This window comes from Canis aureus, chromosome 8 (genome assembly GCF_053574225.1).
Source record: "Canis aureus isolate CA01 chromosome 8, VMU_Caureus_v.1.0, whole genome shotgun sequence".
NCBI classification, from domain to species: Eukaryota; Metazoa; Chordata; class Mammalia; order Carnivora; family Canidae; genus Canis; species Canis aureus.
In genome coordinates this window covers 17,550,122-17,568,450 of record NC_135618.1, presented here as the reverse complement: position 1 = coordinate 17,568,450, position 18,329 = coordinate 17,550,122, and the positions used below count along the sequence as shown (strand labels likewise).

General features: G+C 37.0%; 1 long non-coding RNA gene across 21 annotated transcripts in view; it reads left to right on the top strand.

The window, feature by feature from the left end:
• LOC144318398 (uncharacterized) overlaps nucleotides 1–18,329 on the top strand; it is a 381,065-nt gene that overhangs the window by 121,029 nt on the left and 241,707 nt on the right. The window contains exon 3 of one of the 21 annotated variants that reach the window (XR_013384294.1): nucleotides 667–897. The exons of the other annotated variants lie outside the window; for them this stretch is intronic. This is a non-coding gene — a long non-coding RNA (uncharacterized LOC144318398). Of the gene's footprint in view, nucleotides 1–666; nucleotides 898–18,329 lie in introns of those variants that run through there. 21 annotated transcript variants of the gene reach the window in all.

Below are 18,329 nucleotides of genomic sequence, written 5' to 3'. Positions count from 1 at the left end.
CATTTTTATGACTGATTTATTAAATCTGGAAACTAGAAGTTTATAATGGAAATTCTCGTAAAGCCTCAAGTCTAGCCTTGCTAGCAGGTACTCTGAAGGATGGGGACACTGATGGACCCTCAGCTAAGGCGTTTCTGGAACACAACCTGAGGAGTTTGGTCAAGTGCTCATTTATTTATTTTTAGGTGAATAATATTCAACCATTCTAGCAGAAATTCTTGCTCTGTTGACAAAAAGGAATCATATAGTAGTGTGGCTATGAATCATACCTTCTGTTGTCATTATTAATTTTAAAGACACATTCAAAGAAGCTTCCTCCATAACATTGCACTATGGGAAAAGAAAAAAAAAAAGTATGCTTGTGTTTGAAGCTGACTAAGGAGATTTATTGCAAATAAAATGATTCCAAATTGACTAAGGAGATTTATTGGAAATGAAATTATTAGAAATCCCTGTTCCTTTTTAAAGATATTTAGAAATTATACCTAAGTGGAACATTTTTTTGCTTTAGTTTCAGAAATACAAACTTCTGGCATTGCTCATCATTAGAATTTTTCCCTGCAGGCTTTGGCTTTATTAGCAGCTTAAGAGTATATTTAGCACTGTCATATGTGAAATCTCTTTACTCTGTTAAACTAATATGGAATAAAATGTCTTTTTTTACAGTGTTACTCATTCATTATATAAAAATGAAAGCAACTACTTCAGTGTGGATCCAGAGCTACTAACTATTTTTATGACAAAAGCGAGGTGACAATACATATCCCGTAGGCACATGAGAGTATTATATAAGAGTCATTAGTATAATTGATATCCATAGAAAGAGTGTTTTATCCAACATGATTAAAATGTGCAATACATTATGTAGGTTCCAGCGTTCCAGCTGCTGTGTTGTAATCTTTCCTTTGATAGATATCTAGTGAAAAATAAAATTATACTCGTTAAAAAGATAATCTTCTACTACTTAAGGCTGTGAGAATGTGAGACAGTTGCATGCCATGTGCTTCAACCATTTACATGTGATTTTTGCCTGTATGTTGTGTTTTGTTGTGGATTCTTGGACCGCAAGTAGAAAAAAAGACAAGTAGAAAAGGCCTCTTTAAATAGGGCTTTTTTTTTTTTTACTAGACTATAAAAAAGCCTGAGTTATAATTTCATGTCTATGTCTTAAATTCTTGTTGGGCCCACCTTTAAATGCCTACAGTAGTGGGCCAATCAGAAAAACAAATCATACAGCCTAAAATTTTCAATTGGCTTCAAGTTGAGAGTAACTTCTTAAAGGCAAATGACCCAAATAATTATTTTAAAAGGGTGTTTTCTGCACAATATATGCACTGATTGATTCATCCATCTCAGAAGTATTTATTGATTACCTACTCTATACTAAGTGCTTAGTCGGGTGCTGGGGACCCATAGAACTACAAATCCATGAATTCCATTTTAAATAGTGACTCAAGGAGGAAAAACACGGGCATATCAAGCAAATCTTGTTTTCCCTGATCAGTTACCAGAGGCATGCATTACTGAGTCATATAGGTAGAAACAGATAATATTGTGTCAACACAATGTTCATCTCAAAGAAGTGAAAGCTAGGTGTATATACACTATTACACCAACACATATATTAGTGTTTCTGAGTTACTGTCATTTTTTCCCCCTTTTGCATATCTATGTGATAATAGCAATGCTAATAGCTGAGAAAAAGGTCACATGCTGGGGATGATGCAACATATCCAGTAAAAGAAAGTCATGGTTAAAGATGCAATATATCTATTCTCAATAAAGTGTCCTCTTTGCTAGGGCAAAGAGGTCTGTTGCAGGCTATTCTGGTAATCGGGAGTCCCACTTTCTTCCCTTGAACTGACCTCTGGTATTGTTGAGAGGAACAAATGAAATAAAGCATGTGAAACTGCTTTGTAAACAATCCACAAAGTGCTTCACAGATTTGTGAAGCCGTTTAAATTTTTGTCAACCACCTTCTGTGAGTTGTAGGCCTTATCTGTAAATAGGGAATGGCACTTTTGCTGCCCATCTGAGTTACAAATGCATCTCAAGTGGACTGAAAATCCATGGAAAGGATCCTGGATATCAGGAAGTATTGAAGTGATTAATATCTGAAAATTACATATGTAAATGAGGTGCTCAGCATTTCCATGGTCTTGTCTATCTTTGATACTATAGAGTAGAGAGTCAGACATCAATGTTTGAGGAGGTAAATTATCCTTTAAGGACAGGACAGTGAAAAATACGAGATTAACCACATACCTATATACAAACTTTATAGGATGAAATAATGAGGGACCCATATGTGTGTTAGGTAGATTGATTTATCTTTACCTGTTCCTCATTTGTCTGTATGTGACTGAATGCTTTCATATGTGAATAAGAAACTAAAGTCATTTTATAGTATTTCTCTTGCTACTCAAGATGGTCAGTTTCCATCAGGTTGTGAGTTGGTATTATTATCCCCCCATCTCCCCTACACTCTCCCCCCTCAAAAAATTACTCATGATGCTAGAATAAGTTGCTGGTACGTTTCCCAGACCCCACCCAAGCATTATCCCTTCTCAACTTTTCCTTCTGACAACTTCTGTGTCATTTGCAGTTCTGGGATACAGAAACTTGTTTTCCCTACCAGTATTCTAAAAAGTGACTTTATCCCACCTGTTCATTCTTCATCATTGCAGTAATTTTGTGTTATTGCCACACTATGCTGGTTGACATGGCGTCGTCTTGCATCTTGACGTGATGAGATTCCTTGTGGGAAGATTTCAGAATTTTCTGTACATCCTCTTTCTTACAAAGATTCAGCAATGCGTGTGGTCTTATAAAAGTTACAGTGTTGAGATTTTGATTCTAATATGGCATAAATATTGTTTTTATTAACTAGAGTAATAATGCTAGATGAGGATAATAATAAAGACTTGGCATGGTCTTTTCCTCAGAGTTTTCAGTGTTTCCACTGGCACAATTGACGATATCATTTAGTATACCAAGAAGATACGTGATCGTCCGGGAGCCATTATCAGCCTCTGTTAGAGCCTTTTCAAATCCACTGCTTATTGTGTACGTTATGAATAAGAGAGCACAAAAATTATGCATGCAGGGCCAAATTCTCATCTTGCTCTGGACCCCCATGGACCTCTCTTTGAAGTCAATAGGAGCTCAGCAGGAGGTGGAACAAGATGAGAATTTGGAAAAGGAATGAGAAGAAAAAGGGATAATTTTCCCCGACCATATCATCATTTGGTGCGTGTTAAATGCTCACACAGTGCCTCTCACCCCAATCCCTTTTTACTTCGGTCTCAATAAAATTGCACGACAGATTTTTTGTGTGTGTGTCTCTGTGTGTATGTACTGTAGGTCATTTTCAATAGGAAGAGAATTGGATAACTTCAATTACTCTCCTGTAAGCTGTTATTATTGAACTGAGCCCAAAGTGCTTTATTTTCAATAAAGAAATATTCATATAATACAACTTTCATGCAAATTCAGGTGCTACAGGTTTTCAAAGATTTTCCAGAAAGAACATTTTTCACTGGCCCAAATAATTAACAACTTGTCTTTGTGCCTTTGCTTTCATTCAACTAATTCTTAAAATTATTTTGTCTGCTGTGGGATGCCTACACAAATGTGTGCTCTCCCAGGACAACACTGCTTGAAATCAACAATGTAGTTTTTGTTTCTGCATTCTGATATCCACCCCCCTCTTAGGATTTGAATTGTTTGGTACACACAATGGTAAAGAAATGTCCAGAGGGGGACTTTGAAAAAAAAAAAAAAAAAAAAGGCAAAAAACCTGCCTATGAGCTAGATGCCACACCTTCCACTTTCCACGGGATGCTTACTCTTTGTCAAATTGGTACACGCCTTTTGAGGGCCTGCTTTTAGAAACTTGGCTTTTAAGATGAAGTGCTTATAGATCCTACCATTTTCTTTCAGGAAGAAGCCAGACTCCCATCAGAATTTCACACCTGGATGTGTGTTGATGAAATGTCTTGTACCTTAAGACCATCAATATTTATGGGACATCTAACATAATTCATGATGGTCTATGATATATGATAGTAAACAATATCATTTACACTGAATCTTAAAAGTATTGACAAAGACAAGTTCCTAAACACTGATGAAACCTTGTATTTTGTGTTATGATTTCTTGGTTTTATACTTGGTGCAGTTTTTCAATTAACTGCTCTGTATTCAGAGCAATTACTCATTTATTATAGTCAGTTTAGATATGGTAAAGATTAGAGGAGTAAAACAAATCATTTTAGTGACACTGGCTAGTGATACATTGTTATTATTCTGATTTTTATTTATTTATTTTTTTATTTGGCTCTTCCATGGCAGGATTTATAGTACCTACTTTTGAATGCTAAGTCATTTTCCTTCCTCGTCTCTATTTTTATGGTTTTAAGTAAGCAAAAACAGCCATAAGATTTTAACTGGAGTTACCTATTTCATTTATCAAATGATAGATATATGTGTAGAAATACTAATTCACACACATACATTTTTAAAATTATTTTTTTTGGTCAGTAACAAGATTTTCTTGGTTATGTGAAATCAGTATTGGGTCTTTTTAAAATGTGAAGATTCCCAGAAGTGTTGAAGACAGTGCTGAATTTATGTAGTCCATAAACTAGGCATCAATATATGAAGAATCTCATAAGAAATAGCATGTAATTTTGAATGCAAGTAAACCAAGGTAACTACACATATTAGACATTTGGAAGTTAATGATATGGAGCACAATGATCGCCGTCAACCTTGCAGTGCGGTTTTCCCAGCGTATTGCAACGACATGCCCTGTAATGTGTCATTTTGCTTCTAACGGGGTTTACATGCTTTTAAAAGTGCCTTAGATTTTGGCAAAGTTTATTTTATGCATTATGCATAAAAGTTGTCATCAGGATTTAACAAAGCATTTTGCACAGAAAGATTAGAAATAAAATCTCTGCACACCAAAATGATTTGGATGGTTTTGCTAGATGGTGTGAACTTAAAAAAAAAATTAGCATGTATCTTACCCTTTTCCCAAGTTGCAAAAGATGAAAAAGCTCCACAAGGAAGAGAATTTTAATGTATAGAACTGGAGTGAGGCTCACCAATGCTTTTGCTTCCCTTTCAGCTTGTATTCTCTTGTTTATTGGTTACAACGTTAATAATTCCAAATCAACAGAGTTACAACATTTAGTCAAGGAATTGACAGGCTCAACAATATGTGCAAGATACATTTCCTACTTGACAAGTGAGGGTATTGAGAGAGGTGACCTATCCCATATGTTTGGATTTTAAAAAGTGGGACCCCCAGTGAAATAAAAGTTATTTGTGGATAAAGAGGGGAGTTTGATAGGGAAAGCTGACAGAAAGGAGAAAATGTTTAGACTTTAAGCTTAAAATGACCATTTTGCAGTGTTTTCTGTATTTCAACATGTTTTAAAGGTAGACACATGCTAGTTCCTTTCTTCCGTGCTTTAAGTGAAGAATGCAGTGCTGTGGGAGCGAGCAGTACTCTACTCTGAAGGATCTGCCTCTATGCTAAGCTTCTATGGAGACAATACTGAAGAATCCTATTTTTAAAGGCATATGGAGAAGAGTAACTTTTTTTTTTTTTTTTTAACAAGTAATGGGCTAATTCATGTGTCTTGAAACTTGAGTCTTGAAATGTCTCTTCTGAAGTTAAATTCAGCCTCCTGACTTCCAGTGTGTGTCACTGTGCTCCCAGGGTCATGTCTAAATGTGAGGGTTGCCCTGGCATGTGTTGTCTTTGTAATAGTCATCCCACCAGTCATTCTACCAGTGGCATTACTGAGGCTATTTCTGGTAGCTGCTGATACGTCAGCCATGCTCATTGGCTGATAGCATCACATTTTTAGATTGAAGTTGTAAATTGAAGTCCCTGCTTTTTATTGCTATTTTGGGAGGTTTCATTATTGATGAACTTTGGGTGCAGCCCTTAGAAACCCACTTCTTTTTGGTAACCACGAAGCTGCATTCCTTAGAGTGTCCCTGCAAATTGCAACTATATGAGTAAACTGTGAGCAATACCCACAAGAACCCAGAGACCTTGCTCTTTCCCAGTCACTGGAGGGTCTTAAGAGTGTTGTTTCAGTAGCAATTAGCATTTTGTTAGTGATTTTGCATATTACTATTATTATTTTTACTATACTAGACTTCAGTGGCTTTTTCAGCACTGAGAAGGTTTTAAAAAATGCATATATAACTTGCTCTTTTATTTTTGGCTCCTCACTTCCAGGAAAGTTAATTGGAACTGATTGGTTTTATTTGCTGACTTACCAAGTACCACAAAGCTGGAAATGAATGAAGAAACATTAGCTTTCCACTGTCTGCATTAGTTTTTAAACTCTATTCCTCTTAGCTCGTCTTTTATCCACAAACCATTTTTTTTTTTTTTTTTTTTTTTTTTTTTTTTAAGAAAAGAACACCAGTCTCTGGATAAGAGGAGAAAATTGAATTGAAGGATCATAATAATAATGCTTTACACTTGCATAGATCTTTAAAATTTTTTTCAAGTATATTCATTTCTACCATAATTGGATTCCCATAACAGCCCTTTAAAATAGGAAGGAAGGAAAAGAACATTTATCGAATATCTTCTATACAAAGTGCATTCACCACATTATCTCATTTAATTCTTGCTGTGGTGCTGATGAGGTGAGAATTCTTTCTCCCAATTTCAGGAGGAAATATGGGCTAACAGAGTAATTTGTCCAGCCTTCTACAGTTGGCAAGAAGGAGATCCTGGGTTTGAGCTGCTCTCTGTAGCTCCAAAACTTAATTCTACCCACTTGGCAGATGTGTGCAGGGCAGATCATTATCTCATCTTTTTGGTTATTAAAATTTGAGATGCACATAAGTGATTTGCTTGTAGTTATTCAGTTAAACTAATGCCACCAACCAAACCTGAAGATAAATGAGTATATTTGTTTTTATTTGTTTCCTAGGCTTGCATACTTTCTATAATTGCTGCCTGCCCCTGACAATCTGTCAGAAGTCGATGATGCTTTCCTGTCCAGTTGATTCCTCAGCTTTTCAGCCCATGATGCCCCCCTTTCCTACCCTAGCCCCCACTGCTTGAGGACCCCTTAGTAGATGACTACAGAGAATACAGAGATAGTGAGAAAGAGAGAGAGAGGAGAGAGAGCGAGAGAATCAGCAGGGGGGAAGGTGAGAATCGGCCTGGATGATTCTTGTCTTTGCGTCTGCAGGTTTACGGATTGCATTATTGCAGGGTGGGTTTTATGTTCAATACCAATTTGAATCAATGTTGCATTGCAGCATAGCATAGCTAATATTTTTTGTGAGAGCTGCCTCTAAAAATCAGATCAATACAATTAAACTTTAAGCCAGTGGTTTTAATGTGAATATCTTAATACTTGGCACCAGAGTTGATATTTTAAATCTGATATATTGGAAAGAATAAATATCTTAGGGGAGCACTAATGGGAAAAGAGTTGAAATCAGGTAAACCTGATTTGGGTAATAATCAGCCTGTCAATTAGTCCGGACCACGGAGACTGGTACCAGGCTATATTTTGTCTCTGATGTGCCTCAGAAACATCACTGGATGTCATGTTACAGTAATACTTTCTAGTATTCAAAGCACTATCACACACATTATTTCATGCTTGAAGTGTAACGATAGCTGGTCAGCTATATCCTTAATATTCTCGTTTTTTTTTCAGCTTTCCAGAATGGTGGGTGGCACTAATTAGCTCTAGTACCAACTTTCAAGGATTCCTTTCTTTCTGGTGCTAATATCAACTTCAAAAAAACCCTCAAAGAAGTCCATTTACTAGAAAGCTACCTTTTCCCCATTCCACTTACCTCTAAAGTATCCATGCTAATGTCTGCAGGATTTCCAAGAGCTTCTGAATGGAGAAGAGAAGGGGAGATGCTGTTCTGGAAAAGTTGTTCTCCACTTTTTTTCTGTATTTTTCTTATGCTGCATTGTACCATCTTTCTATCCCCCCACTGTATGGTGCTCAGGCCCTTCCTCAGTCACGTCCTGTTTTTCATTCCACACTTCCGTCCTGCTTTAGTCAGAGCTTCATCACTTTCTGCGGAGTCCAGTGCAATAGCTTCCTGACTGGTCCTTCTCTCCCAGTCATTCATATGGATGCCAGACACCCTTCCGAAGCTTAGATAGTCATGGCTTCTCACCAAGAAATATTCAGTGGGTTCCGATGCCTAGAGAATGAAGTAGAGACTGTTTGGTCTGGCCTTCAAGGTCTCCATGAGTGACATCTTTGGAAAGTAATAAGTAATAGGGAAGCAGTATCAAGAGTGCAGGTTTAGGAGGCTGAAGAGCTTATATGTGTGATATTCAACATGATGCTTAACCTGTCTAAGACTTGGATTCCTCCCTGTGGGAAGAATAAAGGGAGACAGTATATGGAAGATGCTGAGCACAGTGCTTGGCTCCTCAGTTAACAGTATTTATTTAAACTCTCTACTTACCATTCAGCATATTTTGGGTATTAAAAATGTGCTCAGTATTGTACTAAGTCCTTTAGGTCCTCAGTCTTACTTAATCTTAAAAACAGTAAGATAGGTGATTGTATTATGGACATTATAGAAAAAGAAACTTGAGGTCTGAGAAGTTAAGCAAATTTTCTAAGTTACACAGCTAGTTAGTGCCAGAGCCAAAATTAGAACCCAGATCTCACTGACTCTGGACCCTCATCCCTAAACTAGAGTAACTTTCCATCCATGCTTCCCTGCCTCTTCCCTTGCAAAATCTAGGTGTTCTGGCCCCATTTCAGGTCTAGGAACATTCTTCATGCGTTTCAGAGCTCAGGTCAAATGAGACTTCAAAAAGAGTGGAGGCAACAGCAGAGATAGAGAAAAGAAGGAAATAATAGAAGAAAATGTGACTGTCAGAGACTAAACAGAATGTGCCAAAGCATCTATTTCTTTTTTTTTTTTAAGATTTATTTATTTATTTGTTTGTTTATTTATTTATTTATTCATTCATGAGAGACACAGAGAGAGTGGAGCGGGGCAGAGACACAGGCAGAGGAAGAAGCAGGCTTCATGCAGGGAGCTGGATGTGGAACTCGATTCCCAGTCTCCAGGATCAGGCCCTGGGCTGAAGGCGGTGCTAAACCGCTGAGCTGCCCGGGCTGCCGTATTTCTTATATATATCTCAATAGTGTTTGAATTAAAGTTGTCTTATGCATATCTATGTTCTTAGAAAACGGTAAAGTCTTTGAGGACAATAGTTCATAATATAGTGCTGCATGTATTCTGATGCTCAATATTAGGGAATCAGCTCCTTGAGAATATATGCAGGAATCTGTCTTCCAACTCAATAGTTTTGAATGCTGAGATGTAGGAGGGTGTTGAGAAGGGGTTTTTCCTTTGAGTGAAACTAAGATTTATGTTATAGGGGGTCCCAGGTGGCAGTGGGAGAGGGCCAGTCAGGAGGACGCTGGTTGAGAGACTGAGTCTGATTGGGGCAGTAGGGGGGTGGAGGTTGGCAGAGGCATGGCAGACAATGCAGGCTTGACTGGGTGTCAGAGGGGCCCAAAAAGTTGGAAGATAAGCACTAGAGGTTGGGTAGACAATAAATTAAGTGCAACTACAATCATTTTGGGGTTCATGAAATTTTAGATGTCTAAATGGTATTCTCATGTGAAAAATTTGGAACTGTTGGTAGCAAAAAGTACATTAGACCAGAGTCTCAGCTAGAGTACTACTAGTTTGTCATTAAATATAATCTAAGTCTCACTCCCATGTCTATACAATGTCAATATTTAAAAGACTGTCCTGTATTACCTCACATAATTATTGTGAGACTCAAATAGAAAGGAAAATGTAAGGGAATTGAAACTTGAAAAGTAGTTTTATAGTTTTCCAAAGTGTTTTCACAGGTGCAAGGAATTACTATCCCTATTGATAAAGAAAGAAAAGGGCAACACCCTGCCTTTCAGTAACTTTTCATTGAGTTATGGAGATATGGCACCCACACACTTAAGAAGGCAAGACCAAGGGCTATAATAGAAATTCAGAGGATAGCGTATTCACTGTAAAGCAAAATTGTCAATTGTCAGAGAAATTTCAAAATAGAAGATGACATGAACTAGTTTTGAAGAGTGCATTGCGACTAGATAGAAAGGATGAGAAATGGATCCCAAGCTGAGAAGGGCATTGGAAGGAGAGATGTAGATTATGCATATTTTTAAAGTAAAGAGTCAGTATCAGAGCAATGGGGATGGGAAGAGGCTGAGGAGGCCTTGAGACTCAGGCACCCATGTCTGTGATGAAGCACTGATGTTCTAGGGGCTCATTTCCTCTTTCATGAGCATAATCTGGAGGCCTCAGTATGTATCCCCAAAGAAATTTAATTTATTCTCTTCTTTGCTACATTCTCTTGGAAATTTTGTCAGGAGAAAAATTAGTACTATATATTTTCTAAAGCTAGAAGTTTACGTTCTATCAACTTAGTGTTTGGTGCAAAGAAAAAGATGGTATAAATATTTGATATAGGGCCTAAAAGAGGTCTTATAGATTAAGTATTATGGAAAGCTTAAAGTCCTCTGAAAACTAATTTTTGAAGGCTCTATTAAAGTGTGGTGAGAGTCCTCATTGTTCTTATTCTGTTGTGAGTCTTGAGTTGCAATTTGGAAAAGCACTGGGCAGGGCAGATACAAATAATAATCATTGGCTCAAGCTTTTTAATGGTAAAAAGATGACTTGATTTTCTGAAGAAGTGAACAGGCAACATTTTCTCATTGCTGTTAATTATAATTTAAGACAGACTCAATTTTGTATTAGTCACAGATGTTTCATTTCTCAGTTCATATATAATGTGGTACATGGAATGTCTCCAAAGAGATTTTAGAAGTGTTTGCAGTCTTGTCCATCTCTTTACCACTTGGTGTGGTCTTTTCCAAAAATCATGACATTTGGAAAGAAACTCAGATAAGTTTTGAAGACATTTTCAAGACATTTTGCTTTCAATGATCTCTAAAAATATTCCTATTGAAAGTGAAAATTGAGAACATGCTCTGCAAAACAAAATCAAAATGTATATTGTGTCTTTGGAAAGCCTAGTTTCGGGAGTGGTTGGGCTGTGTTTCAGTTGTGCCATGGGTGAGGGTGGGGATACAAATGCAGGATTTCTAAATAGATGTTAGTCATAGAAACCTTTAAGAAGATCCAGTGTTCCTATTGCTATTAAGCCAAAAATGTATTTCAAATAATTAGTCCAAGCAGCTAGTTACCAAATTATTCCACTGTGGATTATTCTAACCAGGGAGAACTTATCAGTAGGACAAATGACTCGTGAAATTGTGATAGGTTTGGGAATGTTCCAAAATCTGGCAGGTTTTGAATGCAAATCCTTGATGAAACTGGGTGTGTCTGAGAATTAAAATTTACCTAAATGTTAAATCAGCCAAAAGACAGTTTGAAACATATTAACACCTGTATTTTCTGCTGCAGAAGTATGATGTTTCTTGAAAAATAAAATAGAGTCACCATCAGCATATCACAGGACATTTTCCTTGTGTTATATTGATAAAAGTTGAAGTTGCAGGCTATCTGCCAAATCTTTCCTTAAAAGAAAATGCATATTAAGGTGTATCATAATCAAACAGTTTAATTTTAAGATGAGCGTTAGGAAAACTTTTTTGGGTAAGATCATGTAATTGTGGGTAACTTGCACATGTATGATGAATTCATTATGGGCATACATGCAAAGTTCTTTAAATATCATTCTTCCTCATCTTTAATTACTATTATTATAGGTATTAATGTTACCAGAAAGGCATGGGGAATTTGTATATTTATAATTTTCATATTTTGTTATTCACATCTTTCTCTAAAATCTGTGATATTCAGTCAGTGAAGTTCAGGCAGTTCATTTTTAGAATAAATTTCTTGCATAGTTTCTCCATGATCTATGGAGTCTTTCTTTCTAAAGCTTGAGGTACAGTGATGGGAATAAATTCATTAGAGTAAATTTTTCTGAGTTTTCTTTTCTTTTTTTTTTTTTCCTCACTGAGTTTTCTTGTGTAAAGTTCTAACTCCCAGTTGGAAGTCCTGATAGTTGGTTCAAAACTTTGGGAATTCCCCCGATAGGATCTGGAACTGGCCGCCATCCACAGAAGGCAAGAAGAGATGGAAGGAAGAGGCAGGCCACTCCAGATGGGTAGGTGGCAATTTTGATAAACAAGGGAATTTACACAGGAGACTTGTCTTGGGTGGCCTCAAGATGCGTAATTTCCATACCCCTTAATAGAATCATAAAGGTTTATATAGAGACCTTAACAGGACTTAGTCATATGTACTGTCCAGATGGTCTCAATAACACATTACTCTCTCAAGGCTGTGTCCTTGACAAGGCTCCTAGTATGGGAACAGGATGGGGCACACAGAATGCATATCCTAAGGACAGGGGAGCTGCTGATTGTCCAGACCCTGTTCTCGGGTTGTGTCCTCTCAATAATCTCCTCTAACACCAATACAAATTGGAGAAAGAGCTAGAGACAGGAAGAGAGGCGGGGAAAAGAGGGAGGAGCAGGATAGTAAATATACATTTTCTTAAACATTAAACATTGCAGAAATTATTAAGTGGGGACTCATTACAATTAAGCATTTATTAGGTATGCACTTCTGGTCCAGAAACAACAATTTCTTTCCACTTGAAAATGGCATGTCAGTATTGTTTTGCACTGGTTTTCAGCAGTGAACATCCAGTGTCCAAATCAAAAGCATGGGAGTGGGACTCAGAAGAAATTCCTGTCTGAGTGTTGCTTTTATTTTGTTTCAGGGGTAAAATGCTTTATAGTTCTGGTCTTCTTTCTTCACACTATAACTTAAAGACAGTAACACTGACTTCTTCACAGGGATAAGTAAGCCAGTACCTGTGAATTGTTCAGAGGAGAAGAGACTTAACTATAAGGTAATTGGAGCAATGAGGAGGGGGAATTTTAAAGATCTTGAGTGAAGGTTTTGGTATCCAGTGGATGAACATGACAGAGCAATCACATCATTTATTTTTTTATTTTTATTTTTATTTTTATTTTTATTTTTAGAGTAGGCTCCATGCCCAGTGCAGAGCCCAATGTGGGGCTTGAACTAATGACCCTGAGATCAAGACCTGAGCTGAGATCAAGAGTGGAACTCTTAACTGACTGAGCCCCTCTTTCATTCATTCTAACACATTGTAGCTCCTGACTGAGAGGACATCTGAGACACCTACTTTTCCAGGACAGCAACTCAAATTTGCAGGCAGGTACAGTGCAAAGTCCAAGAAATATTACTGTCAAACTGAAGTCTTTGATGTGGTTGGCGGGATGCTAGACTTGTGTACTGTCCTGCACTCCATGGATAACCACTAACGGTTTGGTGATTTGCTATTAGAATATCCCATTTCAAAATTTCTGAAAGGCAAAGATTCTGAGCACTGAGTAGAATTTTGTTGTTTAAGGATCCCCAGTGTAGGCAAGAGCATAACCAACTGTTTCTAAGATGAGGTAGTCTTTACACCCTTCAGTCTGAGAGAGGCTGTTAGAGAAGTTTTCTGGGGCCCCTTCATGGCCTTTCTCATTTCTAGCTACATCTAGTGTGAGTGCCCAGGAGAAGTATAATTGGTTTGCAGGCATAGCTGCCTTAACTGCTCAGCTTTGAACAACTTCACATTAAGGTTCTTCTCATTCCCTCAAACTGTCCTTTTAGCTTTGCATGCATATCTATTTGTTTCATAGAAAAAAAAAAAAGAGAGGAGTGAAATGACTTTCAGAAGCGATGTTTGCTTGCTCAATATGGTAAAGTGACATTTAAAGAACATTCTAAATTAATATTTTTTTTCTCAGAAATTTCATAATATGTTACCATGTAACTCTACAAGAGAAGTTTGTATTAACAATTTCAAGGCTACTTTTGGGCATCATGAACTTTATGTTTGGCATTCTATTAACTTCAAATACCTATTTATTTTTATTTTTATTATTTTTTCAAATACCTATTTAATAACACTTTTGTGTATCAGTTATCTATGGCAAAGAAAATGCTATGTAACAAACAACCTCAAAACCTTAGTGGCATACTACAGTAAATATTTATTTTTACTCATGGGTCTGCAGGCTGACTCATGGCTCTCCTGATCTGAACTGGGATTGGTGAGACTACCTATGGCCAGTCATAGCTCATCAAGACATCTACATTCTTGACACATCTGAGGGTTTGGCTGGGAAAATTGGGTTGATTTGGCTCTATGCCACATGTCTCATCCACGAGTAGGCTAGCCTGGGAAGGTGAGGGCAGAAGAGCAAGAGAGGAAACACAAACATGCAAGTACTTTTTCAAACCTTAGCTAGTGTCAGGCTTGTTCCTGTCCAACAGGCCAAAGCAAGTCACATGACTGCAGCCAGAGCCAGGGTAGGAGGAGCTTATGAAATGGCATTGCAAGGGACATTCATACAAGAAAATCATTAATTTGGGCCACTAACAAAACTAATCTACCACTTCTATCTGTGGTGTAATAATAGTTTTTTAAAAATAACCTTAAGATTCATCATGACCTTAAAGTATATTTTCAATGAAAAAAATATATTGCTTATTTTGGTGTGAATATTCTCATTCGTTATAAATTTATAATCCATTGTTAGATACTAGGCATTAATATGAGGATAAATATTTGGTTAACCACATACCATGTCATATGATAAGGATTTACGTTATTCTTGGTATTGGTAGGCTTGGGGCTTGAGTAATCACACAAAACTATACAATTTTCCCTAATTTAATCTTAACAGCTTGAGAAAAAATTACTTTTAAATGAAAAAAAATCACATTTGTGAATACATTGGTGTATAATTGATGAATAAGTTCTTAATTAGACAGTAGTTACTCTAGGCACTAAGACTAGTGTAATGGAATGAGGCATTAAAAGGAGGCCAAGGAGAGCATAGTGAGTGGGCAATTGAACTGAGGCATGAAAAGTTAAGGTCAAGCCAGATGGGCATTGGCACTGCTTATGAAGTTTTGTGGCACACCCTCCTTCTTTGCTCCACCTTTGAGTCTTATAAACATACTCCAATTGGCTTTGTGGACTGTGGCAGTAATGAGTTATTGATGGGAGTGAGTGCCAGGTGAATAACTATTTCTTTGAAGATCTCTTCAGGCTGTGGTAACTGGAAGCAGCACAGAAGGAGAAATTGATGGCCCATATTCAGCTTTTGAATAGTAAAGCTTGAAGAGCTTTTAGGTACTGAACAGCTTGAGGAAAGGCAGGATAATGGGACATAATTGTACTTATTATGCAGTTGAGGTATGTTAAAGAAAAGTCTGCTAATTCTGCTAAATGGTGGCATTTTGTAGCTCCTGTTAATATTTTTTGGTAGAGGAACAAGCAATGAGTTTATTGAGTCTTATTAAAGATGATCTCTTAAATCAGCTCTAGTACCTTGGTGTTTAATGGTTCAAGGCACTTCTCAACATTGCCTCGCTAACCCTTCCAACATCCCTGAAGTGTATGTGGGTGTCAAACATTTATGACTAAGATGGCTTAGCAAGTAATAACAAGTGACTCGCCCAAGGTTATACATAAGTAAAACACTAATTTCTCTTTTGTGCTACGCCCATCCCAGGTGTGTGTGTGTGTGTGTGTGTGTGTGTGTCTTTGTGTGTATGTGGTGCATGTGGCCCACATTATCTCAGGAGATTATCTAGCTTGCTTTGATAAAACATTCAGAAGCAATAAAAAAACAATCTAAGCTCCAAATCACTTTATCCAAGAAACTTTTCCAGATTAAGTTCTGTTCTCTGGTAAATAAAAGATGTAGGAATAAAAAGATTATTTTTGCTAAAATATATTAGTGCTTTGATGATTCTCTTTTGAGTGGAAGCTGTTAGAAGACTTTCTTCACATGTTATTGGTGTTGTATAGTGTCTATAATCTAGGAACTCTCTAAGTGTAAATTGGCAATGAGAAGGAAATTTCTTCCTTTGATTTGTTGAGTTATTTTATCACTTATTAAGTCGCTAAATCTTTTTTTTTAAGTACTTCTCTGTGATATTCAGTGTTGTTTATCGAGTATATCTAGTTTTCCTTCTGGCATATGGTAGCATTCATTGTATTTCCAACCCTCTTAAAATTAGGTATGGCTGCTTTGGCTTAGGTGATATATATCACTTTTGGTAGATGCTTTAAGAGCCAGTTTGTGATTTAGTATGTTTTTTCTTGAAGCCTAGAGTGGTGACCAGCAGCTTTTCAAATAGTGGTTGGGATAATGAATGACAACAATGATCAGTTATCCTTGACAATCTGCAATGGTTATGCAGCATGAAGAAGCAAAAGCTCCCATACCCCCCAACCCCTTTTTAATTCATTAAGATTTGGCGTTGTTTTTCCCTTTAGCATAAGCTAGCCTACCCTGACTGACATAAGAATTGGTACCTAGAATTTGGGATGCTGCTCTAACAAATAACCTAAAATATGTGGGACTGGCTAGCATGATTGGCTACATTGGGTGTGTTTGACAAGGCATTACAAGAAAGACTAATTTATTCTATTGAAAGATTTTGTATATTTGCAAGCTGGAATAAAAAGGAATAGAGAGTCCAAAAACACAGGGACTTGCATAATTGCTTTCGATTCAAACAGCAAAGCATAAAAATGAGAAATTCTTATAATTGTAGCAAGGGACACCTATTGTTACAACCTCTGGATGGATCAAGTTTCAGCCAGCAAATACTTTCAAATGAACCAAAAGGGCTAAGAGAAAAGATATTGAAGTTGTGGATCACCTGGAGAAACCTGATATTCCCAAAGTACCAGCAATTAAGACAGAGGTGGGGGTGGCAATAAAGCAAAGGAATATAGCAAATCGGAGAATTCTGTTTAGAAAAGAGCTATAATTTCTGGTATATGATAATTACTGTAACAAAATTGGTAAGAGGCCTACTAAGTTTTTAAGAATCTTGTATTCCAAGGAAAGGATAAGCCTACAAAACCCCTCAAGATTTAAAATGACTTTTGGAGTTATAATTGTCTGAGGTCAAGAAATAGGTTGAAAAGCTGCTCAGCTCAAAGGAGGGCATATTCCCTGATGCCCATTTTATATGTGGCCAAAGAGTATAATGGAGAGGAATAAACTTTTAGAAGACAAACCAAAGAACCACAATGAACAAGGAAGCAATCCGAGCCTCATTGAGAAGTATTTCCTACCTCTAGGATAAGGACCCTGAAAACATTTGCCCAAGATTTTAGACTTGAGTAGACAAGAGATCTGTGTGTCCTTTGCTTTATCTTTCCTGTATGGAGTAATGATAAATGATAGACCACTGTACATTATTTCAAGATCCTGGGCTTTAAGTTTGATGCTGTAATCATATAAAATTTTTGAGTTCTCGTGGGTAGATATGAATATGTTTTGTATATAAGAATAAGAATGAAATAAATGTTTGAGAATCAGAAGGGCAGATTGCAGTAGTTATCAGTTTTGTTTACCAAGTTTTTCTGTTTCTCTTTTTAGACACATGGTAGGTTGGGATTTTCTTGATTCCTTTATCCAAAGACATGAAAACAGAAATTACTTCTGGATAAAGCTTAAAGGGAGTAGTCAACTATGCTCTCTTTCCTTTTTGTTTGGGTGCCAGCACCTCTCAAGAGTGCCTCCATTATTCTCATTCATTTGGGGAATATAAATAATAGTGAAAGGGAATATAAAGGAAGGGAGAAGAAATGTGTGGGAAATATCAGAAAGGGAGACAGAACATAAAGACTCCTAACTCTGGGAAACGAACTAGGGGTGGTGGAAGGGGAGGAGGACGGGGGGTGGGGATTAATGGGTGACGGGCACTGAGGGGGGCACTTGACGGGATGAGCACTGGGTGTTATTCTGTATGTTGGTAAATTGAACACCAATAAAAAATTAATTTATTAAAAAAAAAAAAACCAGAGTGCCTCCATTAGCACAAGTCTGTGTGGATAACAAACCTAAAGTCTGCAATGCTGGTCTGCAATGGATGTTGTTTGTTTGGAAAGTAGCCCATCATTGTTTTAGACCACCATTACTTTGGGGATTGTTTGCCACTGTAATGTATCCTACTCTGACCTGACAAATATATTCCCCAGTTGGAAAATGGGGATGTTAAATGCATATTTATAAAGTGGGTAAATTTAAAATATTCTATTTTACTATTGAACATTAGTATGTGTGTTTTTACACAAAACAAAACAACGGTCAAGAAATACTTAAGTTTCTCAAAAGCAATTTTACTCTCTATAGGAAAAGCGTCTTATTACCTGTGATATTAAAAAGTGTCATTTTGGTTGAACACTAGTAATA